The sequence below is a fragment of the Mercenaria mercenaria genome, chromosome 11 (assembly GCF_021730395.1).
Source record: "Mercenaria mercenaria strain notata chromosome 11, MADL_Memer_1, whole genome shotgun sequence".
NCBI classification, from domain to species: Eukaryota; Metazoa; Mollusca; class Bivalvia; order Venerida; family Veneridae; genus Mercenaria; species Mercenaria mercenaria.
The window spans coordinates 25,367,766-25,393,337 of record NC_069371.1 but is presented as its reverse complement, the minus strand read 5'-3'; the positions used below and the strand labels follow the sequence as shown (position 1 = coordinate 25,393,337).

The window sequence follows — 25,572 nt, the reverse complement described above, 5'->3', positions numbered from 1 at the left end:
CATCTGGCATCAAATTTATTCATTAATATACAGAAAGATTTTTAATATTCGTGATTCTTCAGTTCGTAATACTTGGTTTAATTAAAAGCAAACGATCCTCTGAAACAAAACACCTACAATGAAAAGAATTCGAACTGAAACTATATAAAAATGGGAATGTGGTAAGACACAAAGATTTTTAATATTCGTGATTCTTCAGTTCGTAATACTTGGTTTAATTAAAAGCAAACGATCCTCCGAAACAAAACACCTACAATGAAAAGAATACGAATTGAAACTATATAAAAATGGGAATGTTGTAAGAGAAATAGGAATGATGAGACTTTGTTTTACCTCTCCTTATCGGAAGTGTACCCTGCTAAATTTCTGTAATGAACTTGTCCATCTTTCAATTTGGACAGTACCATTAACTGTTAAAAGGGGTGCTTACCAAAAAAGATACCGACTGAATGGCGAACAGTGCAGACCATAATCAGACTGAACGGATATGCAGACTGATCTTAGTCTGCACTGGTCGCAAAGGTAGTATCAATTGCCGCCAGCAGGCTAAGGGTAGTTCTCTGTACTCTGCACGTTTTATTAAAAAGAAGTGATGACGTCACGTCATCACTGAAAAAAAAAACGCAGAGTGAAACGTAGGGTAGAACTATTGACGGGGATCTATTATATCCTGTGTTTTAAGTGTCGAACAGCCAGATAGTGTGCTATTGGTTTTTCTTAAGCTTCATAAGGTCAAGTTTGACAATAGATAAATTTTGTTGTAAAATAACTCAAAATAAAAGCATATACAGTCTTATGTATATGTCATTCTCCATTCTGCTTCATTTTATTATCATGTTTGTAATATTGATGACTCATTATTTAATGATAAGCTTGTCTTAATTTTGAGACATTAAGTATGTCAATAAGTAATTAAGCGACTATTCTTTTCTAGAAGGTTCCATAAATGGGGTGTTTACACCATTTTAAAGTATGGGTTATTCTGGAATTTTTCCAAAATATTCTTTTTATTCTTGGCTAAACATGAAAGTGCTGGAACCTTCCATGATGCTTTAATTAGAAGGTTGTCAGATGACAGGACAGAACCTACAGAGACATCTGAAAAATCTTCCGGATTTAAAGAGAGGATTTATATTCTTTGAATGAAATTTTGAATTAATACTGATTGGATTTAAATATTGACCAGGACAGGACACTTGGCGGTCAGTTAACATTTTCAAGGTATATAAGTTGTTAAATTTGAAAACAGATTATGCTATTGTTAATAGTTGATGGTTTGTTTTTATATTACTTTTAGTACTTTAAGTAATAAGCAATTGTTACCCTTAGACGTAACAACAGCAATGTAGAATATTATTTAGCGAACTGTGAAATGTTGCGCTCACGGACACGCACCTTTGATTTGCTAAATTGAACTGATTAAATTTATATATATGAAGAGAAAAACATTTAGCATACGGACATGCAATTTAATTTTATTTGCCAAACTGATTCACAAAAGGTTTAGATTCATTAAATCTACTTCGTCTTTCTACACGCGGAATGTCTTCCTAAGTCTAAATTTCCAACTGAAGACCATTATTAAAATCAACATTTTTAAATCGGTCTAACAAAATCTCAAGCACATGACCATATCACTTTTTACTGGCTGAATTATTATCGAATGCAATGATGCTTTGAAAAAATGAAACATTACCTTTTTAGACAACGTTTGTTTCAGGCGGCAAGTTCAAATCAGTGATCAAATGCATAAAGTGTCATAGGTTAGGATTCAACGCAATTAGTTATCAGGGGGGTTTTCCCAGACAATCTAGAACCTGGTGACAGTACTCACTGTATGTTGTTTTCTCAGTTTTCCTATTGCTTCAAACTAAGCATCTTGCAAATATACACATACAATAATAACTCCATTATGACAAATAAAACACACTGTAAGGACATAGTTTATGTATGGAGATTTCGATTTCAGGACGCAAATTATATCATTGTTTATGTTGCTCATTTTTCTTACATTTTCAGATTTACACATTACTGTATTTTTATTATAATACTAAAACATGAGGCATGTTTATACGAAATACTGAAAACGCTTCAATTCCGTCTCTGTGTTTTAAATTAATATTGAATACCATACTTCTTTTATCAAGAAAAAGTTAAATGTGTTTGTTACGAAATCAAGCAACAATAATAAATATTTTCATAGTATGCATTTGGTAATACAAAACATCATAACGTCTCTCTTTAATTTCCTTTTTCAAAGTTCAAAACATATCTTCAAAAGGTTATGCGTTTCATTAGATTAACTGAGACAATGCGATATAAGATATGAATTAAAAATAAAATAAAACGAAAGAAAAAAATCAATGATATTGTTTATAATGTTATCTGTACTTAGTAAATTAAAACATCACACAAATAAAACGTAGGTTTCAGAACCTGACAATATTTTTTCTCTGTTCATAGAATAAAAGGTTTGACTGGTAGTATGTTTTTACTGCCAATAGTATTGCAGTACAGATCCAACAATAAATAAATTTATTTTTATCACCGAACGTCTCAGGTATGGCCTCCATCACATGATACAATATATTTGACAGACTTATCCGTTCGTATAACTTTGCATAATATTATAACAACGTCAAAGATAGATCTACGAAATTGACTGAAATTTTCTCTAAACTTCACGAATGTGTTTACTATTGTTTGGAATGTGCATTTAATCAAATGTCCATGAATATAAAACGAAGATAAACTACCTGGTTGACTGTGAACATGGTGAAACATGTGTGTCAATTATTTAAAAAAGTGTACATAAAGAAAGGAAAGGGAAATTAGTTGTTTTCAACTTTTTAAATTGAAATTCAACAGGTAGTATGTGCCTATAATGATACATACTGAAAATTTTGCGTTTGTATATACCTGTTGAACAAATCAGTTTTTCGTCCAGAATTATAAAAATCTTCACTTACAACCTCTTCACTCCTTTCCCATGCAATTTTCGGTTTAAAATTTTTTTAGAAGATTTATTTAGTATTCAATCATTATACTTTAATTTACCTTAAGTAAACATTCCACCTCACTGCATAAGGGCGCATTTTATTTCGACAAGTCTTGTTCTGATTTCTACTATTTTCTTTTAAGAATAGATACCATTTCCGTAAAGGCTTATTAAGCATAAATTTGCAATACTCTTTTGTCTTACCATGTAAGACTTTTAAGTATTAATATCAAGCAATAGGGATAAAATACCCTCACAGGGAATGGTGGTGTGATGGTGTTCATTTCAGCATTTCCTGATTTATGTATTCTATTTCTCTGACCTACACAACCCACAATATCATGTAACCTAGGCCTGTTCATTTTTCCCAGTAATGAGGTCTCAGACATTGTAAGTTCCATACATTTATAAACATTGCTGTCACAGCATATTTTTGTTACCTTCTTGGTTTTGCTCTCTTTATACAGTGTTAACATTTTCATATGATATTATGTTATGTCTATTACTGTTATTACATGTGTTTAATTTCATGCCGACATGATAAATCATAGTATTGCTATTTAAATGTAATCCAACGCTTTAACATAACAGTTTCACAAATTACATTGTACACCTTACATATATTCTTTAACCAATTGTGCATACTTTTATCTTCTGTTATTGCCTACATTTCAAATGTTTTTCATTTTACTACACACTGTTTATTCCACTAATGTCACTAGTTATTAACTTGTTCATAGTACGTCTTTCACTACTAGGATAGAATTTTTGAATTATTATTTTAGAGGATCATATGTTAGACTGGCTATGGCCAAGTATGTTATCCTCCCTAAAAAGTTATTGGTATTATTATATTATTGTGTTAACTTTGTAAAAACGAACTTGAATTAATTCCATTAGCTCAATTTAGAGTATAGAATCCATTCAACAAAATAAGGCTTTTTCAAACAAGGCTCTTTGCAGAAGCCGACGATTCAGGCCGGAAAATCTACATTAATTTATATTAAAGAGAGGATGGCGAAAGAAGTAGTGTTCTCGTTTGTATTGCTAACCAGCGTTATTTCTAAATACGTCTTATGTCATAAAATAATAACATCGATATTGACATTAATGCACAAAAAACAAATTTCACAATGCCGTTGACAGATTGTTAATTGCATCCATATATAGCTAAAACAATATATCTTTTGTATCGTCATCAGAAATAAAATGTCTTTGATATGACCTTAATTGCTATTTGAATACGCCTATAGAAATTTTGCAACATCTGTGTATGTTACAAACAAACGGCATTTTTGAATTTCCTTTTGAAACTGCAGATATGTTCGCCTACATTCATCAATACTGTGGTCTCAAATCCATTTTATATAATGCCTAAACTTTGAGATCTTGAAAAACCCTAAACATGAAAGCAATGTTTCCATCTTTAAGCCTTAGATTCATATTGAGAACTTTCAACGTATCACTTCTAACTTCTATATGTCACTTGATTTTAAAAGAACATTCGGAAATAGCAATTTCGATTATCTATTTTAGAAACGAGTAACGCTTACGGTATTAAATCTTCTGAGATACCATAAACGGCTAGTTTTTTTTTGTTAAAGTCGGTAAAATTCCGTAATGATGGTCACTATTCAAACTGTTTGCTCACATAGTAAACTATTTATAGTTTTAAATAAAAAAGTGGAAACTCCACAGGTCGCTCAACACGACTTAAGACTAACTTGTCAGCTAGTCAACATATCAGGATAAATATATACAAAAATAATATTATGCATAAGAAAACATTTTATTGTAAATTCTGGATGAAAAAATCTGGCAAATTATTTATCCTTCGCATACTTATTACGTATATACGTTACATTAAATAGTAAAAGTAAACCATTGAGCCGTCGTTGCGAGACCGATAATGGAGACGCGTGCCTCACTCGCCGTAATCATAATATCCCCGAGTATCCGTAACGTCCACGCATTTTGACGTCAATGTCCAGCTTATAATTAACATTGAGTGTGGAGTGTGGAATAGCATTAGAATTTAAAAGTTAGTGAAATTTATTGGAATCAGTATGTTTAAAGTAAGTTGGAAGGATAAAAATATAGTATGGAAATGTTATAATAAGGTCAATACATGTGTAGGGCGTGTCTGCTGGTTTTTATGACAAAAATACTCACTGTAGTATCATACTGGCACTCGGGCTAAAGCCTTCGTGCCGCAATTACACAACTAGTAGGTGCTTTTGAGACAATTTGAAAGGTACAACCGAGTCGTATATTAACTGCTTATTATTCTTGAGTTGAAACCATCCTATCCGTCCCTATTTGATATAAAATTCAAAGGAATGTCTCTTATTACTTGCTCTTATTCTTTTACATCTAAGATTTTACTTATTGCTTCGATCATTGCACATGTAAGTATTTCGTCCAATCAGGTTACAGTATGGTTTAATGTTTATGGATAAAATGACATTTGCATAAAAGTTGAATTAAAATAGTTTCTCAGTCATGAGTGGTTTTCAATAGATATCACGAAAAGTGCCCTTAACATTTCATGAAAAAATAATGAAACTGTTATCGTATAATATTATTGGAATTTAAAGCTGACATGTTGACATACTGATTCTTTGGACGAACAGCAAATAAATGCATGTCCCATGGAAACCATATCCAGTCAAGTATTGTCTCTCGTTCTGTTTTGTGTTTTCTAAACGCGTACTTACTTTTTAAGGTACGCTTGCTTAATTTAGGTGAAAATTTACATGAACAGCAAAGTTTCGCCAGTTACAATAACGTCAATGTGGTATCGTTAAAATATCAAACAGCCGTTTTGTATTAGTCATCACCTGAAAGTCGGTGTGATATGTGATAAAGTTTATGTTCTGAATTAAAAAAAAAAAAACAATGAAAGAGGAAAATGAACGGCACGCGGTTCAGATATCAGAAAGCAATAACATTCAGTTACATTTTGAAAATTAAAGTGCTCCATCATATTGACAGGTGCATCAAAGTACAGTGTTCTATTTCATCCATATTACTGTAATAATATTGAAAAACCTTTATTTGTGAGCTGTAGAAAAGCAATCAAAGGTGAGAAATATTTAACCACTTGTAATCAAGAGCTGGACTGATTTCCTTTCTTTGAAACTGTAAATACATAATGTTCAAGTTCTGAAATCTGTAACTTCAGATTTCACATCCAATATGTTCTTATCTATCGTACTTTCGAATTTTAGTAAAGTTAGTCCAGAAAAGGCTTAAGAGCACGTTTCCGGGTACTTTTTTAACACTGGCACTAGAGCATTTTCACTGAACTTTGATAAGCATCGATTTTGCTGAGATCACAAAATATTATTGTTGATAGTGATTTTTTATGAAATAATTGCTTTTTCAAATTTGTTATAGAACTTAGGTCATACACCATCACTACAGTTCGAGGTCTAACTTGGAGCCACGAAAATATGTTGTGTGGGTCAAACATGAAAATCACTTCTCGTCTGATCTCTTATCAAACTGTTATGTTCTTCAACAAATTTTAAAAGCCTGCCAGTGTGTGCTGCAGCCAGTTGAAGATTCTCTGTTTTATGCATAATTACAAAAGCCTTATGTTTAGTTTGTTTATGCTTTGAACGCGCGTTTTTAACATCAAATATAATTCTCGGTGCTGTAAAAATGGACCAAAACAGGTGGATTCAAACTTTTGGTTGAAAATTTTTTTCTCGTGTTCAGTGTTCCTTGCCTTTAAAGACGCGCCACAAAATAGCTGTATTCTTTTGTGTTTCCATGATGGTAATTATACATGATTTGCATGAAAAAAGTGAGAAGTACAAGTCGTTAATATCTAACAAAATTCAATTGTCGTATCTTATTATTAGCTCTTGGAATCGACGTTTTGCACGGAAAGATTTAAACGTAAGAGTCGAAATAAAAATTAATGTGATTACTGATACGTGAAATGTAAATACATCACTCACAAACAAAAATACTTAACGCCAGCTTTTATTTTGTAATAAAAAGTGTTGAAATAAGATGTCTACATTTCCGTGAAGATTTTCACATTGCATCATTTAAGTCATACACATGACTGTATATTAAGTGTTAGTTTTTCATTTAATTGTCAGGCGTGCAATACGTGCATCATTAAAAATGAGAACACAACACGGAATAGAGAATAAAAGCTTAATCGACATATAACATTATATTTCTGCTAAATATTTTTAATCAAAGGCTCTTAAATCTTTCTTATTGATATGCGACCTGATATATATCAGGTAAAACGGTTTTCACCTGACTAATACTTTAGTTAAGTCAATGAAACATGAGAGACGTTCCACTTCTTTGCTCACATTTCAATCCTTTTAACAGCTAGATCCTTTTTAGCAGTAGAAGTGATGATAGACATGGAAATACGTATAATATTCATATGCAGAAGGCATTAAACGCCTCTTTTGAAATACGATCGGTCGGCACAGTTTTTAGTCTTTATTTGCATATACATATGAGACCCGCTTCGTTTGCATAATTTCAGGAAGACAGATAATGTAGTAATGGACTTATTCCTGGTTTCCCATTACTAGTACTGGGCGTTTATTTATTTAAAGTACATGCTTTAGTGCTAGAATTATTCGAATAAAATCGAAACCAGCACTGCTAAACAAGTTTGCTTACACATTAAACATACATTGAGGAGGGGAACACAGACTGCTTCCTTTCAAATTCCAATTTATCTCTAAGACTTACAACTTGAATCAAACATATCAAAATAACAAAAACACATTAAGCGATTTAAAATTTTTTCATTTTATAACTAAATTAATAGTTCTGCACGTTTAATGAACGAGATGTAATGGCCTAACGTTATTTTTGTTTGAAAATGTAAAATAAAGCCTGGACCCGGCGTACTGAAGTAGAAATCGTTTAATAAATTAATTGCAACCGTTGTGTACATTTATTACAACGGCAACGTTGCTATCTTTTTTAAGTTAAAATATGATATTAAACATCTGAACAGTTTAATAACTCCTGGTTTAACTTGAAAAGCCGGATCTCTTTAAACATGGGCAAATATGTAAAATAAAACAAAGGGACCTATACATTTTACCATATTACAGTTCATATGTGTAGATGACTACGAGAAATTTCATTTAAATCTACAAAGTAGAAATTATCACATTCGCGAAAATGTTATCAAAATTGTGATTTTCCGATAGATTCCCATTATGAAAACTTTTTTGAAGTCATTATATTTTTCAATTCAGTTTAGCAAAAACTCTACCTTTAGTAATTATGTACCTAAGTTTCTAATTATATTCGTAACTTTTGAAAAATCAACTGAAGGCGTAATCAAATTCTACAGTAACTTTAATGTTGAAAAAAGGTGTTATTTATTCTTAATGAGAACTCACATACACATTTATGTATTTTGAGTGAGGCATGCTTTCTTAAAATTTTGATAATACACTTTTGCCAACCGTGCACAATATGTGCTTATCTAAAAACGACACTTTGAAAGATGACGTGCATTCTGAATTTAAGATCAAGTTCATTTTATGAATACGCGAATTGGATGATGAATCCAAGAGACCAAGTCACATACACACGTTTATATTCTGAGCCGAATCAACATCTTATGTGAGAACTATGACAATCATTTAGTGAAGTGTTGACAAATTTGCTCATGTATTAATATTATTTTCCGTTTTCATATCTTTTAATATTATAAAATGATTATAAGAATTATAAACAATAATGTATTAATGGTAAGTAAAGTGAGTACATAGAAATGTTGATTTCAAAATAGCCATTTCCAACATTTTGCACGTGATTGAGACAATTTTACATTTGTACCTCCGTTTTGAGGCTGATGCATTGTCCTTTTAAACAAAAAAACATCAACAACAACAAAAAAAAAACTAACCGAGATCAGTCAGTTCGAGATATCAAATGCTCACTCTTACCGACCGATATATATCGAAAGGTTTCATGAATCCATAATTCATCTCTTCCAAGTATCAATTGTCTGATCAAAAATAACGTAAGGATCTGAACAAGATGACATTATTTTTCTTTTTCCCAAACAGCAATGACTTGGAATGAAATTAAAGAGCTCACACTTGCCCTTCTTTATGAGACAGAGAAGCGCTATAAGAAGTCTGCTAATGGGGATATTGCCTCGTACATTTAAAAGTAAAAATCAGAGTAGTATAGAAGTCTGCGAAACAAAAAATAACGTGATATTGCGGAAATCTTACATTGTTTACCGTTTTTGACAAACTGTTATCAAAAGAAAATGTAATGTCGATTTTGACGCACAGTGCTTTAACCTTTTGTCCATGGATTGGCTAGGGCTAATGTTTACGTGGCTGCGTCACAAGAACGGTTCTAAATGAAGGCCAAATTTATGCAGTCTTTAACATTTTTCTAAACAGAACTAGAACTGTCACAGGAGTGACTTATACCCCCACCATACGGTCTTGTCACAGAAGAATGGCAACCATAAGAAATTTTAAAAATACTTAGAATAATATAAAACGTAAAAACACGTATTACTTAAAGAAAATTTTTACTCGTCTTTGGTGTACTTCATCTTTGGCTTCTGCGGCACATGTAAGTAATACTGGTATATGTGCCCAGGATGAGGAATGAGGTTAATATAAAAATCTCTAATACTAAAGATACACTAAAAATGAATACAAAAATACAAAATGTCTTATCGACACATGTTACCACAGAAAAATGTCTTTACTTTTTACATAGGACTAATAATAAAAAAAGTTAGAAAAATACCTAAAATATTGAAAATCTAAAAATAGAATTTCTAAAAATAGACTAATTCTTGGAATTTAAGGGGAAGTAACTCAGTACAAAAGTTAAAAAAGGTTACTTCCCTTTGGCTCTAAGCCAACCAGAATGATAATTATATAGTGAAAATACATCAAAATTAACCTTAAATTCTAAGTAAAAGGGGGCATAATTCATGAAAAATTGGTGTCACATGATGTGGGTGATGAGTTGGAACATCTATTTTAAGTTAGAATCAATTCCATATAGTAATAACTGAGATATAGTGAAAATGCAACAAAATTAACCTTAAATTCGAAGTAAAAAGGGGCATAATTCATGAAAAATTGGTGTCAGAGTTATGCATTTTGTGTCAAATAATGCGGGTGATAAGGTGAAAGATCTATTTTAAGTTTGAATCAAATCCATTTAGTAAAATAGTGAAAATGCATCAAAATTAACCTTAAATTCTAAGTAAAATGGGGCATAATTCATGAATAGTTGGTGTCAGAGTTATGCACCTTGTGTCACAAGATGCGGGTGATAAAGTGGAATATCAGTTTTAAGTTTGAATCAAATCGATTTAGTAATAATTGAAATATAGTGAAAATGCTTCAAAATTAACCTTAAATTTTAAGTAAAAGGGGGCATAATTAACGAAAAATTCGTGTCCGATTTATGCACCTTGGGTCACGTGATGTGGGTGATAAGGTGGAACATTTCGACATGTATAATGATCAGATTCAGATGATATAGAAAAAGTAGGCATCGAAAACAACGATTTCCACGAAACGCTTGATTAAGGTAGGTGTTTTATTATTTGCTTGTAAAAAGTCAATAGATTAAATGTTTATGAGATTATATGTATAAATTCATGAACATTCCTACAGGTATATAGTCGAAGTGCGTGTCAAATGGTACAGTACCACAAAACAGGCTATGTTCCCCAAGGCTGTGGCTAGGGGTCCGGTAACCGTACCTCTAGACCTGGAGTCTAGAGGTCCGGTAATCAATACGAATGCTGAGAATGGTATTTACAAAGAGGAGACTATATTTTATCTTTAAAAACGGGAGATGATTTCAGAAGTTTGCTCTCGTATTTTTCTTGTCATTTTAAATGCATTGTAAGTGACAGGAAACAGAAGTATTTATAATTCTTAAGTCCTTGGAAAAGTACGATCGCAAATTCGATAAATAATAAATAGGAATTTGTACGCTGTACATAATCGGAGGCATTTATCGAATAAATATAGTCTCCCCTTTATAAACAGTTCTCAGTATTAATACTAATTGGGAATTAAAAGTTCAAAATTGAGGAAAAAAACATACTTTTTTGCTTTGGAACTGCTTCCTTTTAACGCAGGTAGATTTATACGGGAAACAGCCCTGACACTGATAATACAGCATTAAATAGTACATGTATATTGAATATCAGACCTCTAGACTCCGGGTCTTGAGGTTCGTTTACCAAATCCCTAGTCACTTCCTTTCCCCAAAGGCCAAACCAAAAATTTCAGATGCACTGCAGCACGAAGTAGTAAGCATGTTATTTTGATGAACAAAGATCTTAAAATAGGATTTGATAAAATATATGAATTGTGTTGAATATAATAATTGATAATTCTTCGAATTTGAATGTAATTTAAACTACTGGGACTGTTGTACTGTTTCTGTATTGATGTTAAAAATTAATACAAGCTTCATGTACAAAGCTGTTACTGCATTGGTTACAGCCCTTTGGTGGCTGTGCGCCATTTGTAAGCGTCAATGTTAAATAAAGAAGTTGCGAAAAGAGTTATTTTAGACCTCAAAAGGTTTGTTATTGGTTTAATTTTATAGATTGAGGTGCATCTTATCTATGCTATGATATGTCTGCGTTTATTTTAATGTTTGTTATGTTTTGAAAAGATGGAATGCTTCTGTAATATGTGTAATATGTTTTCGCTACTAAATAAAAATTTGTGATGTCAATAAATTTATAATGATATAATAATTTATATCTGAACAAGTTTTCTTGAACCGAGGATTTGTTAAGTTTGTTTCAGTTTTTACACAGAAGTGTGAATTACATACAGTCTCGGTTTATTCTCTAGTATAACATTTGCATTGACTTCCATATTTTTTTGTGCTACTGTTACAACCTTGATGATTGTTATTATACATTTTAAAGAAATGATAGATTAGGCATCCCTTTACCGGACCTAGAACAGAGTAATGCACACTGCCAACCATTATAATATATGGTAAACACATTTAGTGTTTAACATCTGCAAATATATCCCAGTAAATCCATTAAATGGCTTGCTACATTTCTGACTGAAATAAAATGTATATAAGGCTATCTTTAAAAAATCATTAGTTTCTGGTAACACGACCTACCTGTGAAAATCGCTGTGACCCAACTTTTTTTCCCTGGACATTTTTTCCCTATATGATTATATGCAAAAAAAAAAAAAATCCCTACCAACTGACTCACACAAAAAACTTGGTTGTGTTACGCGAGTCTATGATGTTTTCATCAGTGCTGGAAAACTCTCTCTTACACCCTGGATGTAAGATGACAATCATCCTGTATGTATAACGAACTATGTCTTATTATATATGTACATATTTTAAAGCATTCTGAATTATTTTTTGCAGCAATGGTCCGTGTTGATGCTATTTTCTCTGAAAGCAAACTGTCAGTAATCTGCAGCCATTCAGGTACTGTACCAGAAACTTGACGAAAGGCGTAAAAAGGTAGCTTTTATTTCTTATTTTGCCTTTATTAGGTTCATACAGAAGAGAGAAATTTCCTGAGTTTAAAATTTTCTTTGGATTTATATAAATTGTGAAGAGCCGGGGTTGTGACTTTGATTCATAGTGATTTATATTTTGTTATCTGTGGTGTGATATGCCAAAGACATATATGGCTTCAGTCTTCAGTTTATGATCATGTTGCATCAAGCTGTTTATTGTTGAAAAATGTGATTAAAACTAACTTCTGTCTTACCCAACAATTTAGTGTATTGTTGTTTAAAAAAACATGTTTAGATTTGGCGTGATCCTTCATCGCATTTCATACATCTTGATGAGGTCGCTTTTATTTATGTACACCCCATTGTCAAGTGTCAGCACTGTTTGAACTGTCTGCCCATCAGACCGACATTCTTGTGTACTTTCTGATGTACCATTTCCATCCAATTAAAATGAATCTTGTATATTTCATCAACATGAAATGAACATTAACATATTATCAGAACAGAAATTTTTTTTTTAATTATTCCCCGTTTGACTTGACAATATTACATAGATCTGTACAACAGCTTCCATATTGACATGAAACTTGATATATATCATGAAGCGAACATAAGAATAATGTCAGAATGTTCATATCAGATTATTACTTTTTGAGTTATGCCCCTTTTTATTATATCACATCTGTACATCGTGTCCTCTGCTTCTACTACATATTTCATGTATTTCAAATGAAACTTGGAATATATCATCAGTATGAAGTGGACATGTGCTTATTGTCTGATCCTATTTTTAGTTAAGTCCCTCCCTTTTTGGGACTTAACATTATTACAACTATTATATCAGTTCATTTTGGACTATATTCAACCTTCAGTTTTCATTAAATTCAAATGAAACTTACAAGTTGGTATACTTTATTTAATTATGCCCTTTTTGAACTTTTTTAATTTATTCTATAAATTATGCATTCTCAAGGGGCATAAGTCATATAATATGACATCATTCCTGCTTTTAGTATTTAAAATTAACTCATTTTTATAATATTCCTACTTGATCTTAATGTTGATAATTTGTCTCATTTCAGTGAGCTGCCATTATCAAAGTACCTCAAATATGTAGGAACCATGATATTCAGGCAGTTCTGTTCTATTGAAATAATACTTGAGCTGGAACCATGGCATGAAAGAAGTCCTTAGGAAATATATGCAAGTGGAGAGTGAGACATGAAATTTGTAAAATGAAAATACAAGCAAATAGCACGTTCTGAACGCTGCAAACTAACTGTTGGTAGACCTCGGATGATTTACTGCAAACATAGGGCAAAAATGAATCAGATACAAATATATTATAACAATGCTTACATGCCAAACTTCCAGGGCATCTATACAAGAGAATTCAGTTGAAAGTCCAGGAGATTTCAGAATTTACATTGTACCTAGTTTGATAGTATAATTAAAAAGATAGTTTTGAATTCTTTTTAGCACATCTGATTCATTTTTAAATCTACAAGGTATTGTCATCATGTGTTGATCTTTGTCAGCTTTGGTCTTGGTTACCATTTTTGCTTGTGTTCCTCTTTTCTTAGAAACTATTAGAATTATAGCTTTGAAACTTAGTACACCTGTTTATCATCAATACATCACCAATAGTCATAATTCCCAATTCTGTCACTTTTTGGCAGAATTATGACCCCTTCTGTACCTAGAAAGTTGGAATTTCTTGGTTAAATGTTTGGTTAAATTAAATATTGCATACTTTAAGAGCTATAGCTTAAAACGTTATATACTTGTTTATCATCATTAGTTGACTGAATAGGTCATGAACCGTAACTATTGCTTGTATTCTGTCAGAATATGGGCTTTTTAAATTTGTATTTCTTGGTCAATTGTTTGTTTGGTCCACTTTGTAGCTCGACTATTTGAAGAATAAGTACAGCTATCCTACCCACCACGGCGTTGCCGTCAGCGCCGGCGTCACCATTCCTAATTTTGACAAAACTTTTTGCGGTAATGCTTTAAAACTTTCAACACTTGTGTACCATCACCATGTCAAGTTTTAGGCAAGAGTACTTAAATCAATCAAGGATTTTGGCTGAATTATGGTCCCTTTTAACTTACAAATCTTGGTTAAGTTTTTCATACCAGTTCATATTTTGTGCAAACTGTTTGATATATGGCTTTGGAACGTTTATATCACTTGTTTATTTTATCTGTAGGCAAGAGTACATAACTCTTAAATGTTTAGATAGAAAAACAGCCGAAAATATGCAACATATAAATTAATTAATTACCTTGATATAGTCTGTCTCCTAAAATTTCAAAATGTATGGTGACCTATACTTTTTAATTTTTATTTCATCTATTATACACCTATCTTAATTTTTGAAAAGTTTCAGGAAAGTAAAGAATGTAGAAAGGTCTGTAACTCTTCTTCAAATAATCTTGATCCATAATGATTTCAGTGATTTATCTATAAATTTTACGAGACAAGATTCAGATTTTTGTTATTTATCTGCAGATAACTTCGATTGAAATTCAAATGTTTGTATTATTTTTCAATAATATAGTGTTTTGTAGGTCATATTACTATCTGGAATGGAAATCACGTGAAATATTAGCAAAATAAAATTTTGAAATACAATCTTTGGCTATTTTTAGTTTATTTATGTCACATTTTCATGTAAAGGAAAGAATTGTACGAGTTATCTCCCCAGTTGAGTTATGCTCCTTAATATTTGCGTTTTTCAAACTGCCAAATGGTAAACTTTCATAAAACAGCCAAAAAGGATAACGTTACCAGGCATATAATTTCAGCCATTTATGGATCGGATACCTTAAGTTTGAATCAAATCCATTTAGTAATAACTGAGATAATAGATTTCTCGACGGGACGGGACGCGACGCGACGCGACGGGACGGGAGACGACAACACTACCTCCTATATAGCCCCCTCCCCCCAAACATGTTTGGTGGGGGTATAAAAATCGTATTCTCAGTGTATAAAGAAGAACCGGTAAGTACAATTTTGTAAACGAAGTTTTGCGGGGAAATTGCACGTGCATATTCTCCTGCAATTATGTAAATGAAACTTAAGTCTGCGAATCAATATTTTACATAATACGTCTCCAGTTATGGTAAATTAAATCTGTAAAAAGATCCCGGAAAGCATAGAATGCAACCACGCAAAATTTTAGCCGACTCGGTATGACTGAGTCTGTTCATGAGAGGTAATGAAATGTGCAACACCTCTCACGCCCCCTAGCTCCGGCTTAAGCGGAACTCTATTACACATCTATTGAAATGAAATTCATGATCCCATAGGACCAGAAAATAAAACAACACTGGAATTCTATTATTAGACTGGGCTTCGATAAAAATAAGTAAAATGCATACCAACAAAGTTTCATTTGGAAATGCAACGATGGAAGAGGTAAGTAGATAAAGGAAAATAAATACCATAACATATTTAGATGTGTTAACAAAATATTTAAAAAGCTTTAACAAAAAATATTTTTCAATCCTCATCAACTATTACAATTTCAAGGTCAAATATACGATTAAACGTAAACATTTCAAATTCGTTTTGTTATGATTTTCATTCAGAACGGAATTGATCTGATTCGGCAGAAACGCGTATTTAAGACTGAACAGTCGCATAGTTAGTTTTAAAAATATCATTATGTAGTGTAGTCAAAGACTTATAGTGTAGTCAAAGACTTATATGCGAACATCATGCAAATAATTAAATAAATAAATTAGACTTTTAAATGAAAATTTGATCGAATGACACACGCGTTATCAGAGGAGCAACCAGAACCACTCATGTAAGACTGTATTAGCAAAGAGAGGCAAATATGCTTTTTTGTTACATACTAGTACATATACATTATTCTGTATAATTCTGTCAAAATTATCTACAAATGTACGCCACAATCAATGATGATTAAATCATATAATGAAAAAATTGTGAGTCCTTTTAGAAAAATATACAGAACAATAATTATTTTTAGGTTCTGCTTATTATATAATAAATGAACTGCTGTCTATCAAATGAAACGAAGGTTTGACGTTACGTCAACATAGCCCATATGCCCCTTTTCTGACCGCGGTCAGTTCTATTATAAATATTTCGAATATAGTTTGGTGTGAATAAGCAACTTTAGTGGTCTGAGTTCAGATGCTTTCTACACTTGTTGAACAATTTTCTCCGTATCAAAACACTAATGATGATTTTTTTCAACTATTTGAAATAATCCGGCAACATTTCACTAAATGAATTAGTGAGCTTTTTAATGAAGTCGTCAACGTATTGTCTGTTTCGCCTTTTAGATGTGTATGCAAAATGGCACAATGACACGCACATTTACATTTATCTTAAAACAAAAATGTGACCATTCCTGTAGCTTAAGTAAGGAAAGTAAGGAAATCCTTGTGTAGCTTAAGAATGTGAATCTGGCTTTAAATGTCACAATGATAAATTGAATTTTAGTGGCTTATGAAGTACATTCCGTAAGATAAGTACAGTTCGCTTAATATTACGTAACATCTGCTGTTTATCCCAGAATAAAATAAAAATCTGGTTGGTTTTATAACTGTGCCAGATGACCCTTAATCTAGCCTAAAACGCTTTATTTTCTTATGCAATTTTATAGGTTTCCTTTGTACGTACCAATGCATTTCCACACCGATGTGATTTGACATATGTGCACTGTAAAATCATGCTTCGTTTGTTTTAGTCTTTTAAACAGCATTTCAATATTGCCGTCTTCTTTCGTATTTCTTGTAGATCTACCGGCAAAATCCTATTAACGATACTTTCAGACTGAGAGTAAAACAACCCACAACAATACCTCAACAATACCTATCAAATATACTTTTGGTGAACTTATAAAAGCAATTATAGCGCCTTCTTTTCTAAAATTTATATATTTTTTGTGAGCATTCGTAAAAAACAAAAGCGACTACATAACAATGAATAATACAAATATTATATTTCTGCTTAGGTCATATTTAACCTTAAATTAAATAGGGATTTAAAACATTCAATTTGATACGCTCGTTCGATGCCGCCTTGTAAAATGATACTGTACTAATGTGGCAGACACGATCTCATATAACGTTGCCTTTCGAAACAATAATCCTCTTTTCATAACAAGTAAAGTTAAATATTCATATTCAGCTAACTCATTTTATTCCAGCAGTTTCTATTATCAACAAGTTAATGTTGTATTCTGTGTGTTAAAAGTGTTGTATGCACAAAAACAGGCCGTAAAGGGCAATGCAGGATATTTAACTATTAGGAAAATACTTACTTTTTACATTAGTAATTTGGGCACTATAAAAATTATAGAAGGTGGAAAATATACGGTTGTATTCAAACAGCTACAACTGCTCGGTCGTTAGAAAGGAGTCAAATGATAAACATATTTATATGAGAATAGATGACCGTGTCATTAATTTTGTACGTTCAAAATTTAAAACACGTAAATGTAAGATTGTAGTGTAAGTTACTGTTGGCCATTATACCTCAGCAAATGCATTTTCATTTGCCGAAATAAACAGAATGTACACAACCTAACTTATGCCTTTAGATAATGCACACATGCATAAATTGTGATTAGGCGAACAGAAATAGGACATTAATTCTTTGACACAGTAAGCGTGACCTTGACTTTGAGCTAGGGGTCTGAATTTGCACGCGTCCCGTTTCTTACTCTTATTTATGGTGTTTTATTTCAAGTTATTTCAAAGTCCAACAATGCACAAAAGATACTGACCGGACAAACCATTTGCACACGGACGCAAAGACGCACGCACCTACAGGGACAATGATAATGTTATGTTCCCCATCACCCTTTTAAATGGCGGGGCATAACAACTTTATTTCATATAATTAAAAATATTAATTCATCAATATTCGGTACAGTAATAATTTACACATAAAAAAAGCATTATACACTGACGAGATAAAGAAACGCCTCATTCAAACTCGGTGTACAATTTTTCGTTAACCGTGATTCAAAATTAGAAAAGAACAATTCCATTCGCAAATTAGATGCTTTACAAGAATTTATGGTCAATAAGAAATCATTTCATTGTCGCATTATGCTTAAATCTTGAATTTTAATAGCCCGGTCGGAGAAATTGCATTAGAAAAATCAGTAGCGCGTGTGGCCACCTCTGCTAGCAACCACAGCAGCAAGGCGACGCCTCATAGAGCCGTACCAGTTGCGTAACAGATACCGTGGGATCCTGGCCCACTCCTGGTGCAGCGCTGCTACCAGTTCCCGGACGTTTGCTGGCTGGGGTTGACGTTGGCGTAACCGCCGTCCGAGATAATCCCACGCGTGTTCAATCGGATTGCAGTCAGGTGAACACACCGGCCAAGGTAAAACATTAATGTTTCTAGCCTGTAGAAAGTCCCTGGTGACGCGTGCAACGTGAGGTCGCGCGTTGTCGTGCTGATAGACTAATCCTTGACGTTGACGGAATAAAAGGACAACTACATGACGTAATATCTGGTCGATGTAACGCCTGGCTGTGAGATTACCTTGGCAAACGACGAGTTGGGACTTAAACCTATGGTTGATTGCTGCCCACACCATTACTCCACCTCCACCGTAACGATTGTGCTCTAAAACGCAATCGTTTGCGTAGCGTTCATGGCGTCGTCTATAGACACGGATACGTCCGTCGGCGTTCCACAAGTTGAAACGCGACTCGTCACTGAACACTACGTTCTGCCAACGCTGGCCGCGATGGTTGCGGGCCCAAATAAGACGTTGTTGACGGTGGCGTAACGTTAGAATTAGACCGCGGTAGGGCCTACGACAGGTAATTCCGCGTTCTCTGAGTCGATTTCTCACTGTATGTCGACTAATTGGACGTCCACGGTTACCTACAACTATACGTGACGTAGATTGCGCCGTCACAAATCTGTCACGTAAATGACGCTGACGTATATAATTATCCTGTCTTATTGACGTTACACGCGGTCTACCTGAACGTGGTCTATCGATAGACGTTCCCGTGTCTCTAACACGTCGAATAAGACGCACAATTGTCGAACGAGAGACGTTAAAACGTCTAGCAACTTGTTCCTGCGTTCGCCCACATTCAAGCATAGCCAAAACCTGAGCCCTCTCTTCAGAATTCAGCCTCGGCATTACGAAAACTAATGTTTTTTTCAGAGAATAGCTGAAAATATGGTTGTGTGTCGTATTACACATGTACATGTGCAAAAATCGTTCAATCAAACGAGGGGAAAGAAAAAACAACAGACCATGTTTTTTACTATTGTCAACGGAACTGCACGAAAATCATAAAGACGTTAATGAAATGAACAAATTGCTGAATGAATCGCGCGGTTTTTTCACTGTGTTTGCGGTCAGAGGATGTACGATTTTCTACATTTCACAACAATTAAAAGCGTTAGGTGAAAAAATAACGCCAAATTTCAATGAGCTGTTCTTATTTCCGTCAGTGATATATGCGAGAACGGGGTCAAAGTTCATCCCATAAACAAGTAATGCTTCTACATTTACGATGTACGAATGACATTGGATCTGTACCTCCTTTTTACATAGTTTACTTTCTCTTGAAGTGCAGAAGAGGGTCTAGAAATGTTATAAAAACAATAATCATGCGAAGCTAATCCCGTTACATCAAACGAAATATTTCAGAATGATAATATTAAAAAAAAAACTTCATGAATATAACTTAAAAACTCAGCGAAGTTAGAAAACTAGCAGAATAGTCAACTAGCAGAATACTCCAGCAGAATAGCAGAGAATAACTCCAGCAGAACAGCAGAATAGCAGAATAACTGCAGTAGAATAACAGAATAGCAGAATAACTCCAGCAGAACAGCAGAATAACTCCAGCAGAATAGCAGAATAACTCTAGCAGAATAATTACAACAGAATAGCAGAATAACTCCAGCAGAATAGCAGAATAACTCCAGCAGAACAGCAGAATAACAGACTAGTAAAATAACTCCAGCAGAATAGCAGAATAACAGAAAAGCAGAATAACTCCAGCAGAATAGCAGAATAAATCCAGCAGAAAAGCAGAATAACTCTAGCAGAATAGCAGAATAATTCTAGCAGAATAGCAGAATAACTCTAGCAGAATAGCAGAATAACTCCAGCAGAACAGCAGAATAACTACAGCAGAATAGCAGAGTAACTCTAGCAGAATAACAGAATAACTCCAGCAGAATAACTCCAACAGAATAGCAGAATAACCCTAGCAGAATAGCAAAATAGCAGAATAACACCAGCAGAATAGCAGAATATTATTAAAAAGACAAAAATGCTAAATGTTTTTTTTTTTAAGTCCAGCAGAATAACGCCAGCAGAATAGCAGAATAACTTTTGTTTTTCATTTTACCTCGCATCTGTATAACAATTAAAATTAGCCTAAGACTATTTTTGTAGTAAGCATGTTACCATTATATTCTGTTAGAAATACATTTTTGTCAGTTAAAACAACACTTTTCAACATTATACGTCTCACATATTACCTCGCACAATTAACATTAGCAAAAGACTCTTGTTGCGACACACATGTTACCATTACTGCTTTAATGATTGTTAGTTAATCATTTTAGTCTGTTGAAAGAACAACTTTAACAGAACAGCAGACAGAATAGCAGAACAACTCCAGCAGAATAGCATTAGAATTATAATGGTAACATGTTTACCGCAAAATTGGTCTTATGAACAGTTTGATACAGATGCGGGGTAAAATGAAAAAAAAAAATCATTTAGCATCTTTGTCTGCTGTTCTGCTGGAGTTATTCTGCTATTCTTCTAGCTTAGGCTAATGTTAATTGTGCGAGGTAATATGCGAAACGTATAATGTTTAAAGTCGGTCTTAAAGTTGTTCTTTTAAATGACAAAAATGGGTTTTTAACAAATTAGGGTTACATGTTTACCGCAAAATAGTCTTTGTCATACAGGTGCGAGGTAAAATGAAAACAAAAAAATCGTTTAGCATTTTAGTCTTTTTAATGTTCTTCTGCTATTGTGCTATTCTGCTGGAGTTGTTCTGCTATTGTGCTATTCTGCTGGAGTTATTCTGCTATTCGGCAGTTCTGCTGGAGTTATTCTGCTGGAGTTATTCTACTATTCTGCAGTTCTGCTGGAGTTATTCTGCTGGAGATATTCTGCTATTCTGCTAGAGTTATTCTTCTATTCTGCTGTTCTGCTTGAGTTATTCTGCTATTCTGCTGGAGTTATTCTGCTATTCTGCTGGAGTTATTCTGCAGTTCTGCTGGAGTTATTCTGCTATTCTGCTGGAGTTATTCTGCTATTCTGCTGGAGTTATTCTGCATTCTGCTAGAATTATTCTGCTATTCTGCTAGAGTTATTCTGCTATTCTGCTGGATTTATTCTGCTATTCTGCTGGTGTTATTCCGCTATTCTGCTGTTCCGTTGGAGTTATTCTGCTATTCTGTTATTCTGCTATTCTGCTGGATTTATTCTGCTATTTTGCTAGAGTTATTCTGCTATTCTGCTAGAGTTATTCTGCTATTCTGTTATTCTGCTGGAGTTATCCTGCTATTCTGCTATTCTGCTAACTTCACAGAGTTATATAATTTACACACAATTTCCAAAAATGTTCCTAATCACTATGGAATGAACCGAAACTTGGCTATAGAAGGGTTTTCCATTGTTTAACTCAGTGTTGTTGTTTTCCGGTGCTCTTGGATGATAGATTCTATTAAATCCTCTGGATAATAGAGTTCAACTTACATCGCTGGTAGAAGGTTTAAAGAGCATTTTAGGAAGTAAATAATTGACTTTTATTTGTGGAATCCATTCTGTTCCCTGATTAAACATAAAGGATTGATGTGATAGAAGGTTAAAGTTTAATTGCTCAGTTCTTCTATTATTGTGTGTTTCAATACAATAATGGAATCAACCGGATAAAATATATTCCATTTATTGTCATTTCAAGGAAGTGTTTATAAAGACGTGTTACTTAAGCAAAATGTATATTGTTTGTATGTTTTAATCAAAAAAGAAGTTTAGTGTATATATTGTTTTTATGAAGATGATACCATAATGCAGAAATTGTGTTTGCAATATACGTCTCAGATTCAATACTAGTATTATTGCACACATGCGGTATTCTGTAAGGTCTTCTATAAACCGTTTGTTTGATCTCTTCTTAGACATTGAACCAAGCGATTACATTCTCCTAAGCGTCTTAATGTGGAACAAATTGTGTCATGCGCTATTATCAACCTTCAAGGGGTTAAAAGATGTTGTTATAACATGAGTACATGCTGTCAGAATACGCAATGCTATATATATTAAGATACCTGATCTCATTATACAACCTATCCCTTGATTTGACATGGCTGAATGCCTTGCGTATTGTCAGTAGTTTGAGTGCACAGTAAAACAAAAATAAAATGAGGTTAACATAATTATATATAAGAGGGTCATGATGACCCTGGATCGCTCACCTGATTAATATGAGCTACATACTGATTTTTTGAAATTTTTTGGAAGATTTTCCGATGTACAATCAAATTACCCCTGGGGCGGGGCCAATTTTACCCCTGGGATCATGATTTGAGCAAAGTTTATAGAAGTCTACTAGGCAATGTTACATATCAAATACCTAAGATCAAGGCCTTCTGGTTTATTTTTAGCAAATTTATGAAGATTTCCCTATGTACAATCAAGTTACCCCTGGGCCTGAGTCAATTTGATCCTGGGGGGGGGGGGGGGGGGGTCAAGTTTGAACAAATTTTGTAGAGGTCAACTAGGCAATGCTACTTGTCAAATATCTAAGCTCTAGGCCTTCTGGTTTGTTTTTAGAAAATTTTGAAGACTTTTCTATGTACAAACAAGTAATCCCATCGGGCGGAGTCAGTTTGACCCCGGGGGTCATGATTTGAACAATTTTGTAAAAGTCTGCTAGGCAATGCTACATGTCAAATATCTAAGATCTAGGCCTTCTGGTTTATTTTAGAAATTTTTTGAAGGGTTTCCAATGTAAAATCATGTGACCCCTGGGGCGGATTCCGTTTTAACCCCGGGGGTCATAATTTGAACAAATTTTGTAGAGGCCCACTAGGCAATGCTACATGTCAAATATCTAAGCTCTATGCCTTCTGGTTTATTTTTAAATTTTTTGAAGATTTTCCTATGTAAAATCAAGTGACCCCTGGGGTGGGGTCAATTTTGACCCCGGGGTCATGATTTGAACAATTTAAGTAGTGATCTACTAGGCAATGCTACATGTCAAATATCTAAGCTCTAGGGCTTTTGGTTTTTGAGAAGAAGATTTTTTAAGATTTTCCTATGTAAAATCAAGTGACCCCTGGGGCGGAGTCAGTTTTAATCCCAGGGTCATGATTTGAACAAATTTAGTAGAGGTCTATTAGGCAATGCTTCACACCAAATATCTAAGCTCTAGGCCTTCTGGTTTTTGAGAAAAATATTTTTAAAGTTTTTCCTTTTGGATGCCATGCCAACCAGAGTTCTGCATGGAATTCAATTCTTTGAATAATTTTTGTAGAGCTTCATCCAAGGAACATTCCTGTGAAGTTTGGATGAAACTGGCCTAGCGTTTTATGAGGAGATGTCGTTTAAAGTAAACGTTTACGGACGGACGACGGACGATTGACGACGGACGATGGACGCCGGACGGTGAGTGATCAGAATAGCTCACCCTGAGCCTTTGGCTCTGGTGAGCTAAAAACCGACAACATATTGATCTGCACGTTCTCCTCGGACCTTAAACAGACAACATTGATATATATTTTAATAGGTATCAGAATGAAAAGGCCAAAAGGAAATGTTAATTCGGGGTTGATATAAAGGTCTATCTGGCTCGTATTTAAACTATTTTAGCCCGTCATGTCTAAAATTTCCCTAATGGATATTTTCTAATTATGTTAAACCTACATGTTGAATTATTACATATATGTATATATATATTTGTCTCTCGTCTCGACCCTGAAATGGAACGGACACAGCTCGCACCAGTTCGCATAGTGAGAAGCACGCAAAGAATTTTCATGTGTTTATGCTGATAATTCATAGTGTGGTGTGACTAATCTTTCACAAAGCTTTCACATTTTATTATCATAGTGCAGACGCACTTACAATGATGCTGTATAGATATTATTGCTCTCGTGAGTTTCATTTACATCGAGATCTGCCAATGGGAATTAATATGTCTGGACAGAGAGGTGCTTGCTCTCCTGAAAAGTTGTTAAGACAGGATATGCTGTAATTTCTTTATGTAATCGTATTTTGTTTTATTTCGGTTGCAATTAATGTAAAACCGGTGCTGTTAATCATCATTTAATTCAATTCAAAGGTACCAGAAACCCATAAAAAATTACATATATTAAGTAAGTTTCAGTAATTATTACCAAGGTTAATTATGAGATATGACACATAACAAATTTGTCCGATATCCGAGCCTTCTCATTCCTTACCATATCTTTAGCATTTTTTGGGGGGGAAAAGTATTGTTTTAACTGCTTTGTTTTGTTTGTAATCAAAAACAATTGTCCACACAACATTTGAAGCAAAAGTATTTTTTTAATTATGAAAATGTTACAGTGCATAATCTTAAATGTCGAAAATACAAAAATAAATACCTTTCAAATTGGAAAGATTTTCCTCAGATGTACTTTTTATTTGTAGACAAAAATGTGCCTTTAATTGTTTTCATCTCAAATTCAGTATTATGAGGAATGTTTAAAGCAGTGAATTAACCTTTAGCCTGCTGTCGGCAAGTGATTCTGCCTGTGCGACTAGTGAACACCCTTCAAATAATGTACTGCCCAAATTGAATGATGGACCAGTCCATTTTAGAAATAAAGCAGGGTAAGGGTTAATTCAAACTGATAGTGAGATGAATCTTGTTTGTGTGACTGGCATTTGTTCTAAACTTTGTCGCATCTAATAAAAAATTGGATTACAGTAAAGTCAGACAGTCACGACATCTTACTAGGATTTATTGATTCAGAAGTAAATGTTTTCTCTACAGAATATTGGATGTTAATTTTAGTGATAATTTTGTGAGCAGTTT

At 33.5% G+C, this 25,572-nt stretch overlaps 1 protein-coding gene across 4 annotated transcripts in view; it reads right to left on the bottom strand.

Moving 5' to 3' along the window:
• The window catches only part of LOC123531397 (corticotropin-releasing factor receptor 2-like), a 331,996-nt gene that overhangs the window by 128,534 nt on the left and 177,890 nt on the right, over positions 1–25,572 (bottom strand). The gene's annotated exons all lie outside the window — the stretch shown is intronic.